Genomic DNA, 10965 nt, shown 5'->3' with positions numbered 1-10965 from the left:
TTTTTTGAATGAATTCTCTCACAAGTAAAGAAAAATAAGAAGTGACTATAAGAATAATAAGAAAAAGAAAATAGTTTCATAATTACTGATTCACTGCCCCCCCTCTCAACGATCTCTTATTTCAACAAAATGGTTCTTCCACTAAAATAAGTTTCAATGGGTGTTGGGCATGGAATCCCCCCAAGGCATGTTTTGGGGCTCAAAGCCCAAGTTTTGACCGAATCTTGTTGTAAAGCTCCGCGAATTGTGGGCGTGGGGCGTGAAAGTATGATAGAGTCACAGGGTTGTCCACCCTAGTTTTGTAATGTAATGTCGGCTAGATAGACCTACCCATGGTCTGCAGACCATGGGATTGTATAAATAGAGCGAGGCTCTAAGTAGATAGAAGATAGTAGAGAAGGAAGAAAGAATCAAAGGGTTTGAGTCACAAGTGTAAAGTGTTTCTTTGGGTCATAGAGTAGGAGAAGGCTCTGTAGCTAAGTGCGCAGAGGCTAGTAGTCCGCAGCTGAGTGCGCCACCCCTGCAACTGAGTGCGTAGGGTGGAGTCGAGTCTGTAACCGAGGAAGGAATTAAAAAAGAGAAGTTTTATAATAATTCTGTCTATCTGTTCTTGGGTTAATGCATGTTTGATATAATTTGCAAATATACTGTTTATTTACTGCACGCACCTGTATGAATGGTTTATGTTGTTAAGTATAACTTAAAGCATGCAAGTAGGCTAAAATAATCAAATAACATTGCAAATACCAGTAAGGTCTTGGGTAATAATGCAGAAGTGCAATGTTCAGCCCCTGAGTAGGGCTGCACGAAGGCAGTATATTGGGCTGCAAGGTACAGGAAAGTGCACGAAGCATCTTGCGTGCAGGGTCAAACCGCAGACCACTTGAACTCATCAAAGATCTCCAGGGTTCAGAAACCTGGTTCTAACACCCTCCCATACTACTTTAGGTGAGACCTCAGTCTGCCCTCCGTGGACTGTTTCCGAAAGGGCCAGTAGTACTGAGATTTTTTTGGCTAACTTAACTTCGAACCTGGATCAGGCCCCCATAAGCCAACAAATGGTTCCATTGCCGGGACCAGGATCTGCATAATAGATGTTTGATGTCGTATCACTGGAATCTGACAAAGAAAGGAATTGAAGAGTGGTTGGACAAAGAGATTCATGAGTTCGCGGCGCAGGAAAATAGTAATCCACAATTATCAAAGTAAGAGTGGTTAGATTGCTACTTATATGCGGAAATTCACAAAATTTTCTTTGCGTCCTTCCCCTCTGAGTTGTACAAGTGGATCGCAAAGCTAGCAAGCAGTCAAGGAAGGTGTAGGCTCAACAAACCTATTGTGTGGACCCTAGAGTTGGTGTGTAGACTAGAAGCATCGGAAGATAAGATCGCACATGTTGTGGATCACTGGCTCGATCGAATTATAGGAGGATTTATCACCGAGTTCGCGGTAGATACTTCAGTCAGCTATAGCGAAGCGGAACGATGCTTCCTCAAAGGATCGCAAGGTAAGTACGTTAAATATTTGAACACTTGGATTAAAATGATACTGTGTGAAAAGTGGGTTATGTGAATAAACTGATGTTTGGGGCTATGTGGAGTGGGAGGATATACAGAAACGAAGGTAGCACAGAACTAGAAACTAGCCCCTTGATTTCACCTCTGTGAGAAAATGAGGAAGATCTCGTGAAGGTCTCACCAAGAAGTGCGATCAGTTTGATAAAGCAATGAATTTCATGCATACCACTTCCACCTACACCACAACCAGTTTCACCATCTTCACCCCCATCTTTTCCCACACCACCTCCGCCACCACCACAGTTCAATATGGCAAGTGCAATAAAATTTTCAGTGTTCAAAGTAGTAGGGAATGAAGATCTGGACCAGTTTTGGTTCATGGTAAGGGTTGTATGGGAACCACAGGAAGTCACGGATGACAATATAAAGAAAGCAATGCTGGTGAGTGCTTTGTAGGATCACGCATTGGCGTGGTACGTTAAGCACTCCAATGACAATTCGAAGGCAGGGATCACGGATATCCAAGCTGCGCTAAACAAGGAATTTATCAAGCCAAAATCATAGACACAGTCGATGATCTGATTTAAGGAAATCATGATGCTTCCAGGTGAGACCCCTTGGGAGTTGGATCAGAGACTAAAGTGTACAATTCGTGAAGCCAATATGACCTTGACAGATGGGCAACACCGCACATGGTTTGTAGCATCACTAATGTTGTATATAACGAACGCGTTGTCACAGCAGAAGCTACCAACTCAGGTCGAGGCCTTGTAGATCACAATGAGACTGCACGAGACCCTGATACAAGATCCTAACCTGGGAGTTCAACAGATCCACGCGCAGTTGAAAAAATTGTGCCTTGAGATGCAAAGTTTGAAACAAGAAAGGACAGCTCGCCAAGAAGCGCGCGAGGAGGTATGGTGCGTAATGTGCAAGGGTCAGAGGCATGACAAGGACCATTGCCTAGTCTGCATGAACTACCTAGCAGGAGGAGAACCAATGCCATTGAGACCGGAGGCATAGGCAGGACCGAGCGCAGTGCCTGCATTATGGTGCTCGATTTGTCAAATAGGAGGAAATCATGCTACAGATAGCTGCCATCTATTACAGAAGTATACGCAGAATTCCCAACAGTTGTTCTGTAATTTCTGCAAGTCAGTAGGCCACGATGAGCATACCTGTAGAAGTTATGAACTGATGATGGATCAGACTCCTAACTACAGAGTTCAGACCGAAACATGGGACCTCGATCAAACTGTAGGGATGGTGCACACTGGATTTTAGGGTTGGAGATGAGGTCGAGGTGGAATTGGACCAAGAAAAGGTTGCGGACAACTGATATGTTACAATTGCGGCGGACCGGGGCATTATGCCCGCAATTGTACAAATACGACGAGACCATCATGCTTATATTGTACCCAGTTTGATCATGAGATTGAGGACTGTCCCACGCTGATAGCAAGGTTGCACGATAAAGGGGCACTCCAACCTCTCCCGACTCAGAACCTGTAAATGATGAGGCTTGAGCCGTGCGAGGAAGACCCGAAAGTAAATATCATGGTCCAAAGTAGTATTACGACAGGAGATGAAAAAGGAAAGCAACTCGAGGAGAGTTCCTAGGTTCGTAAGGCTCCAACAAAGGAACCATGATTTGATTTAGAGCGCACTAAGGAGACATTCATGGAAGCTAAGAAGAGCTTCGCAGATGCCTCCACTTCAAGAAGTAAAGACAAACTGGAACCGGAAATGGACACATCAATGCTCACTACATTTTTGGAGACATGCATGAAGCTGCTGCACGACAGAAAAGCTGTGAAGGGGCTGCAAGAACTCATCACTAGATGCGCTGGAACCACGTCAGGAGAACCGTGTGTAGTCCAGAAGCTCGGGAAGCACACATCACGAACAGGAAGGGAGATGAGATTGACCATGCAAATCGGGGAATATGAAATGGATCAAGTGATTTTGGATCTAGGATCAGATGTGAACATCCTACCAAAGCAGACATGGGAGCACATGGGTAGGCCTATGCTGCAATGGTCTCCTATTCAATTGCGACTGGTGAACTAGCAAAAGATCATACCTATGGGAAGATTGTAGGGAATAATGGTGGATATCGAAGGTGCAAGCGCACTTACATATTTTGAAGTGATAGAGATTTTTGATGATAGTAATCCCTATCCCGTGCTACTAGGAATAGATTGGGGCACTTACATGAATGGAGTGATAAATCTAAAGGAGCACAAGATGATTTTTGAGAAAACGTCGCTACGCGTAGTGGTACCTTTAGACCCTGCGAAAGGATCGCGCTACACAGAGCAAGTGCGTGACTACGATAGCGACGACGATATAGATTGTATCTACAAGATAACCATGCAGGAGCAGGACTAGGTAAATCCAACAGCAGATGGTAGACTCTCGTGGGAGTGCAAAAGCTCCTGCACCTCAGATTTAGACGAGGAAATAGAACGATGGCAAAACCAGTTACACGAGGTAACCATACTCAACTGTAACATGATGACAAGGTCACTGCATTGCGTGGAAACAAAGGTAGGAGATCTGCCTATGTATGATGGGTTGAGCAAGGTGGATGATTTCCTAAACAAATTTGAAAGAGAAGTACTAGAATAGCAGCATTTCGACGCTCAGAAATAGGTATTGCGCTACACCTACAAGATGGTGGGGTACGCATCAAAGAAGTTTTGAGGATTGGCATGAATACAGAAGGATGATGCGCATGTGGTTTGGAAAGCCTCAGATGTGGATGAAATCTGAGCATGACAGATGAAACAGCCCGCGTGCCCACCTTTTCTGATGGATACACTGTTCACATGGTAGGAAACACGACCAACAAGTAGGAGCAGGCAAGATAATGGCGTGAACAATGACTAGGAAGTATGATAAGACCAAGTGTGCATAAGATTATCCACGTGGAAGCCTTTGAAAAAGTATGAGAAGTACTGAACAAGGCCCACAATGTGAAATGGACTGACTGGGACCTATGCATACCAGTGGTTCTATGGGCGTATAGGACTACGTGCAAGAACCTGACCGCGCAGGCACCGCCAAGGCTGGAATATGGGACGAACGTCCTAAGCCCTCTAGTACTTTAAAAGCCTAATCTAGAACTAGTAGGGATGATGGTTCGCAATACCTTGGAAGCCGAAATCCAACAAGGAAACCTTACACTCCAAGAAATTGAAGAAGAAAGGGTATGATTAAAAAATAAAAGCGCTCTGGTGGATGCAGAAGTCAAGAAGCTGGAGGACAAGATAAAGGAAGCTTTTCTCGCCAAAAACTAGGATGGTAAGGCAAGGTGCGTATGATCATGCTGAAAAGTTTGAGAACTATCGTCATGAATTGATTAGTCTGATGCCTTGGCTTGGACCACATATTGCTAAGCATAGTGACCAAGGTAGCGCGTTGCAAATGGTGAAGTGTGTGATGCCAACCGTAACAATAAAAGGTGGGGATTCTCCAAGAACCATGATAGAGGACCAGATGGAACTCTACATGGGTGGTGTGACCACCTGACTAGACAAGGGAAGGACAGTCTTAGCACTCCACGCAATTGGAAGGGAGCACGGGACTATAAATATTCTGCCCGGAAGCTGTGCGAAATTGGAGATGCACGCAAAAGCAAAGAGTTACAAGATCTGCGACCGCACACTAGGGGCTGCACTGCCATGTAGGTTGGATAGAAAGTGACCATTGAGGTCACTATTCACGATCGGATGCTCGAATTGAGGCCAAATGGAGTGGGCAGCAAGCATTTAAGACATGATTTATGGGCAAGATTTGGGAAAATCTACCACCAAGAAAGCATTAATGAAACAGAATTGGGGGGAATGATCAGATTTGAATTCAAAAAGTGCTATAAAATACAAAGGGCTATCGAGCAAACAACACTTGGTCATTTGCGAATTGAGCGATTGAGCAGAGCCCTAAGTGTTGGGAGTCGAGCATTGATTGAACCCATGAATTCGCAAGTGATCAATTGCAGCATAGATACGATGGAAACTGCTCAAGATGTTATGGACATACCAGAAATGACCACCAAGGAGGCCGCACAGGCCCTAACTATGGGGGGTGTTCCAAAAGGTGCCAGGATTGTGGCAAAAATCCCGAAATCACCGTGCACACCAAGACCCAAGAAGGAAAAACAAGCAATGGCTCTGGTATGTGTGTCCCTGTAGAGCCCGCTACGCAGCAAACTATCAATGAAGAAGAAGGGGAAAGCCGTCACTATAGAAACAAACGAAGAAGAAGAAGATCTGCAGGAGCTTATCATCGCAGAAGAAGAAGATGGAACCATGGAGGTGGATATTCAACCTACGCACTTTGCGACAAAATTTCCCGCCTATGTCCCCCTGCATAAAGGGAAAGCCAAAGTGCCCAAGGACCTGGACAAAACCAAGAGCTCGCTCAAGACCCCGCTCCTCCCAGATGGAATTATGTTTGAAGGCACGCACCTGGGCGGCGTGCCGAGCATGAAATTCAAAGATTTGGATCTCGCTGACTATGAGAAGTTCCCTGACCGGAAACCTCATGAATCAAAACACTGTGGGGGTGGAAAAGGCCGGGCTGCTGAACCTACTCTGGGTGTTGCATTTCCACCGCACCCTAATAACCATTTTCATCATCAGGCAGCTACTCTTCTTGGTGTATGATGGGTGCTTATGGCTGGAGGAGCCCATCCCCATCGTGGCAGACTTGATTCATTGCATCTCCCAGCTTCCATACAAAGGAAAGGACCCCGTGGCCATATCAGAAGGGAAAGGCAATGATTTGGCCATCGCGGAGGCTATGAAGAAGAAGTAGAAGCTGGAAAAGAAGAAGAGGGGCTACGCCATCTCCAACATCAAGGACAAAGCAGTACGCGTAGCAACCCAAATCCTCGCAGGCAAAGTTATGCGCAAGTGCCGCACTGATGACGTACATGCGTCGATGGTCGCACTAGCCAAGTAGTGCGCGGAGAGGGTCCAGTTTAGCTAGTCTGAATTCCTTTACATGGAATTTTTAGAGGATTGTCGCAAAGCCCAGGAATAGGGAAAAACTTTCCACTATGCATGCTTTTTGTTGTCCATAGTGCTCGTAGCTAGGGAATTATGGGAAGATAGTCAATTCCCCATAATTGATAGAGATTTACCAGAGGCAGTGAAGTACACTTTGCTCTGGGCCACGAAGGATTCCCAAAGGATAATCGACAGTAAGATCTTCTGGGTGCTCATGTCAATGAACATCCGAATGTGGATCAACCGTAAGCTGCGGTTGTCACCCACGGTTTACAATAGGCTGCAGAGTTTTGCAGAATTTAAGGTAGACATGCATAACATATCAGGGCACGCATGGACCCGACGAAGCAGTGGACAAAGCTGCCCTTTGTAGCCACTGACGACGGCATTTTTAATGTCCTAGAGGCATGGCCGCCGGAATGGCGCGCCCTAGACATTGCAGAAATCGAGAAGTTAGCAGTGCAAAAGAAGAAATACGATGCCAAGCTACGCATCACACAATTGGACGAAAAACGATGGAAGGAAACAGCAGCAGCAGAAGTGCGAGCAGTGCAGGACGTGGCACAGAAAGTAGTCGAGCAGGAAAAGGCCATAGCAGCAGCAGCACAGGAAGCAGCCACGAAGGCGGGTGAGGGCCAAACAACGCCTTCGCAAGGGTAGGCAGCAGAGGAAGCAAAAACAAAAGAAGGAGGCACGGAGCCATGAACCGTGTCCACATAGCTGAAGTGCTAACACCTAGTAGAGCGAGCAGGATTGTAGAAGAAGTTCAAGGCCTTGAAATTTTTTTTACCCGATCACCCTAACTAAGGGTGATCTGCATGACATCAGCGAGATTGTGCATGATGTCACAAATGAGGCTCTCCAAGATTTCATGCAGGAGCACCAGACTGTGTTGGGGGCTCTCAACAGTTACAAGACTTATAAGCGCGCCCCCTCATATTGGTACCCTTTCGACCAACCTTGCAGTCGGATCCACGGCAGTAGAGTAGATGTTTCACACACGGATGATGAACACAATAGTGTTGCTGGAAGGGGCACTACTGACATCAAATTAGGCCGACAAGCTTTCGGTTAGCACGATGAAAGGTCTCAGTGTTAATCTAGCTTCCCTTCCATGTGAGACATTATACGTGTTTCAAGATGGAATAACTGCAGAGCTGCGAGCTAGGAGAGCCGCGCGCTCCAAGTCCTCAGTGAGCAGAAGAATAATATGGAACAACTAAGCTTGCAGCGCGACGAATTGGTATCACAAAATCAACAGCTGGTGCAAGTGATAGACAATGCTTGCCAAATCATCCCGGAGCTTGCCATCCCAGTAGATATACCAGTGGAGGCACGAATCCATAGGTCAGCAGTAGGATTCTGCGAGGCTAGGGAGGAAATGACAAAGGTTCAGCTGGAGCTGAATCTTCATATCATCGAGCTACGGTTAAAGGCACAGCCATCCATTCCCCCGGAAATCAGAGAACAATGCACTAGCGCTATCACAGCAGGATTGGAGGACATCGGAGGTGCAGTGTGAGACTGCACCAGCATGTTGGAAGAATCACTTAAGGTCCTCAAAACTCTGCAGGAGGATCCCAACATCCAGTGCTTAGAGATAGAGGCGCGGGAACTCCAACAGCAGTATGACAGTGTCCAAGGGACTGCACAAATGGTGGTCCTCACCCAGAGGCTTGCACGGATGCAACAGGCTAAAGCACTGAAGGAGCAGGTAGACGCAACACGACATAAGGAAGCAGTCCTAAAAGTGCGCGTCTAGACTTGGATCGATGAGGCCTTCACCATCATGGCAGACATCGAAAGAAAGCTCGCGAACATACAGGGGATGCGCACATTGATGCAGAGAAGCACTCCAGACACAGAGGTATCGGAACAACGTATGTAGTAGATCCAACAAGCAACAGCTCAGTGTGCTGCTGACTTCCATGTAGTTCGAGAACAGTTGGAGGGACTTCGCGCAAAGATCTCAGCACTAACAGAGTGACTCGAGGGCAAGTCACGATGTTTTTGTTGGGGGGCTATTGGGCATGGAATCCCCCCCAAGGCATGTTTTGGGGCTCAAAGCCCACGCTTTGACCGAATCTTGTTGTAAAGCTTCGCGAATTGTGGGCGCAGGGCACGAAAGTATGATAGAGTCACAAGGTTGTTCACCCTAGTTTTGTAATGTAATGTCAGCTAGATAGACCTACTCATGGTCCGTGAACCATGAGATTGTATAAATAGAGCGAGACTCTAAGTAGATAGAAGATAGTGGAGAAGGAAGAAAGAATCAAAGGGATTGAGTCGCAAGTGTAAAGTGTGTCTTTGGGTCATAGAGTAGGAGAAGGCTCTGCAGCTGAGTGCGCAGAGGCCTAGTAGTCCACAGCTGAGTGCGAACCCCTACAACTGAGTGCGCAGGGCGGAGTCGAGTCTATAATCGAGGAAGGAATTAATAAAGAGAAGTTTTATCATAATTATGTGTATCTGTTCTTGGGTTAATGCATGTTTGATATAATTTGCAAATATATTGTTTATTTACTGCGTGCACCTGTATGAATGGTTTATGTTGTTGAGTATAACTTAAAGCACAGAAGTAGGCTAAAATAATCAACTAACATTGGAAATACCAGTAAGGTCTTGGGTAATAACGTAGAAGCGCAACATTTAGCCGCTGAGTAGGGTTGCACGAAGGTAGTATATCGGGCTGCGAGGTATGGGAAAGTGCACGAAGAAACCTGCGCGTAGGGGAAAACTGCGAACCAATTGAACTCATCAGACATCTATAGGGTGTGGAAACCTGGTTCTAGCACCCTCCCATACTACTTCGGGTGAGACCTTAGTCCACGCTCCACGAACTGTTGCCGAAAGGGCGAGTAGCACTAGGATTTTTTTGGCTAACTTAACTCAGAACCTAGGTTAGGCCCCAATAAGCCAACAGTGGGGCCACTAATCTCTTTCCTCTATCGGTACACCTTTGACAGACCGAAAACTTGCAGGCATAGTTATGAGCATCTTGAATAATGTGGGTCGATAGAAATATGTATGCATAACCTTGTGCGAAATTTTATTACCCATAAAGTGTCCCCTGGGAGGTCCGTTATGGAGAGCACGTAGTCCTTTCTCTAAATCATGCACTTCCAAGCATCTGAGAAAAACTCCATTATAATGCTTCCTAAAAATCACCCCATGCACCAACTGATAAGATAATACTTTTAGCCTAAGTGCCCTCTTCTTCTGTGTGGATAAGTGAGAGGGAAAGGTGTCACGCTCGAGATATTGATGCATATCTGTGTACCAAGAGTTTGCAATGGTAGTGGGGGAATCTCTCTCAACATTGTACATTTCGATTTCATGCTCCCAACTACACAAATATTCTTCTTTCACATCTAATGTTTCTGCTACTAGCTGACAAAGACAATGTCCCTTGATTGTATGGACTGGCTTGAATTTTAATTCATACTCCTGTAAAGCTATCATCCAGTTTTCTCTTCTCTCACCCATCTCTTGCTGAATAAACAATGATCTAACTGATGGGTGTTGTACAGAGATAATGCAATGGTTCTTTAATAGATAGGGTCGAAAGTACTTCACTGCCTTATAAAATGTGTATTCCTGCTTATTAATGGTGGGGTGGTTGAGTTCGGGTCCCTGATGGATAGCACTCATGAAAGATATTGGCCGCTCATTATTTTGGTCATCCTTATGAGTAAGCACTATGGTAAGAGAAGTATCAAAAGCGAAGGTGTAGAGGAGAAAATCTTTGATAAAATCTATGCTATAAAAAGTGGGTGCTTCTATAATGGATTTCTTAATACATGAGAATGCATCCTTTTACCTATTATCCTATTTGTATATCGCAACCTTATTCACCATATGTTGCATGGGTTTAACAATTTGAGCATAATTGGAGATAAACTTGCAAAGGAAATTGATCTTTCCCAGGAAGGACTACATATCTTTCTTATTCACTCATAAGGGGATCTACGCAATGGATTTGACCCTTTTAGGGTCTACTTTAATCCCTCTCTTTACGATAATATGGCCCTAGATATTTCCCTTAGACACTGCGAAAATTTTCTTTTTGGGATTAAGGGATATCCCGTATTTGTGAAATTGCTCGAGAATTTCCGTCAAATAGTGCAAGTGGTCAGATATCTTCTTGGAAAACACTATGACATTGTAAATATATACCACTATTCTCTTCCTGATAATTCCATGAAAAGCGATGTCCATGGCACGTTGAAATGTCGCATTGGCATTGACCAACCCAAATGGAATTCTTCTAAATGTGAACATGCCTCACTTGGTGCAGAATTTAGTTTTGATTCTATCAGGATCTGAGAACAGATTCTACTTGTAACCTAGATATCTGTCTAACAAATAAAAAATCTTTGACCTCGATATTGTTTGCAATATCTATTTCATAGACAACACAAGGTAGTTATCCTTAT

The sequence above is a fragment of the Pinus tabuliformis genome, chromosome 5_2 (genome assembly GCF_031772625.1).
Source record: "Pinus tabuliformis cultivar Carrire ecotype Pingquan chromosome 5_2, CPIR1, whole genome shotgun sequence".
Lineage (NCBI taxonomy): Eukaryota > Viridiplantae > Streptophyta > Pinopsida > Pinales > Pinaceae > Pinus > Pinus tabuliformis.
This window is presented reverse-complemented; position numbering follows the sequence as displayed.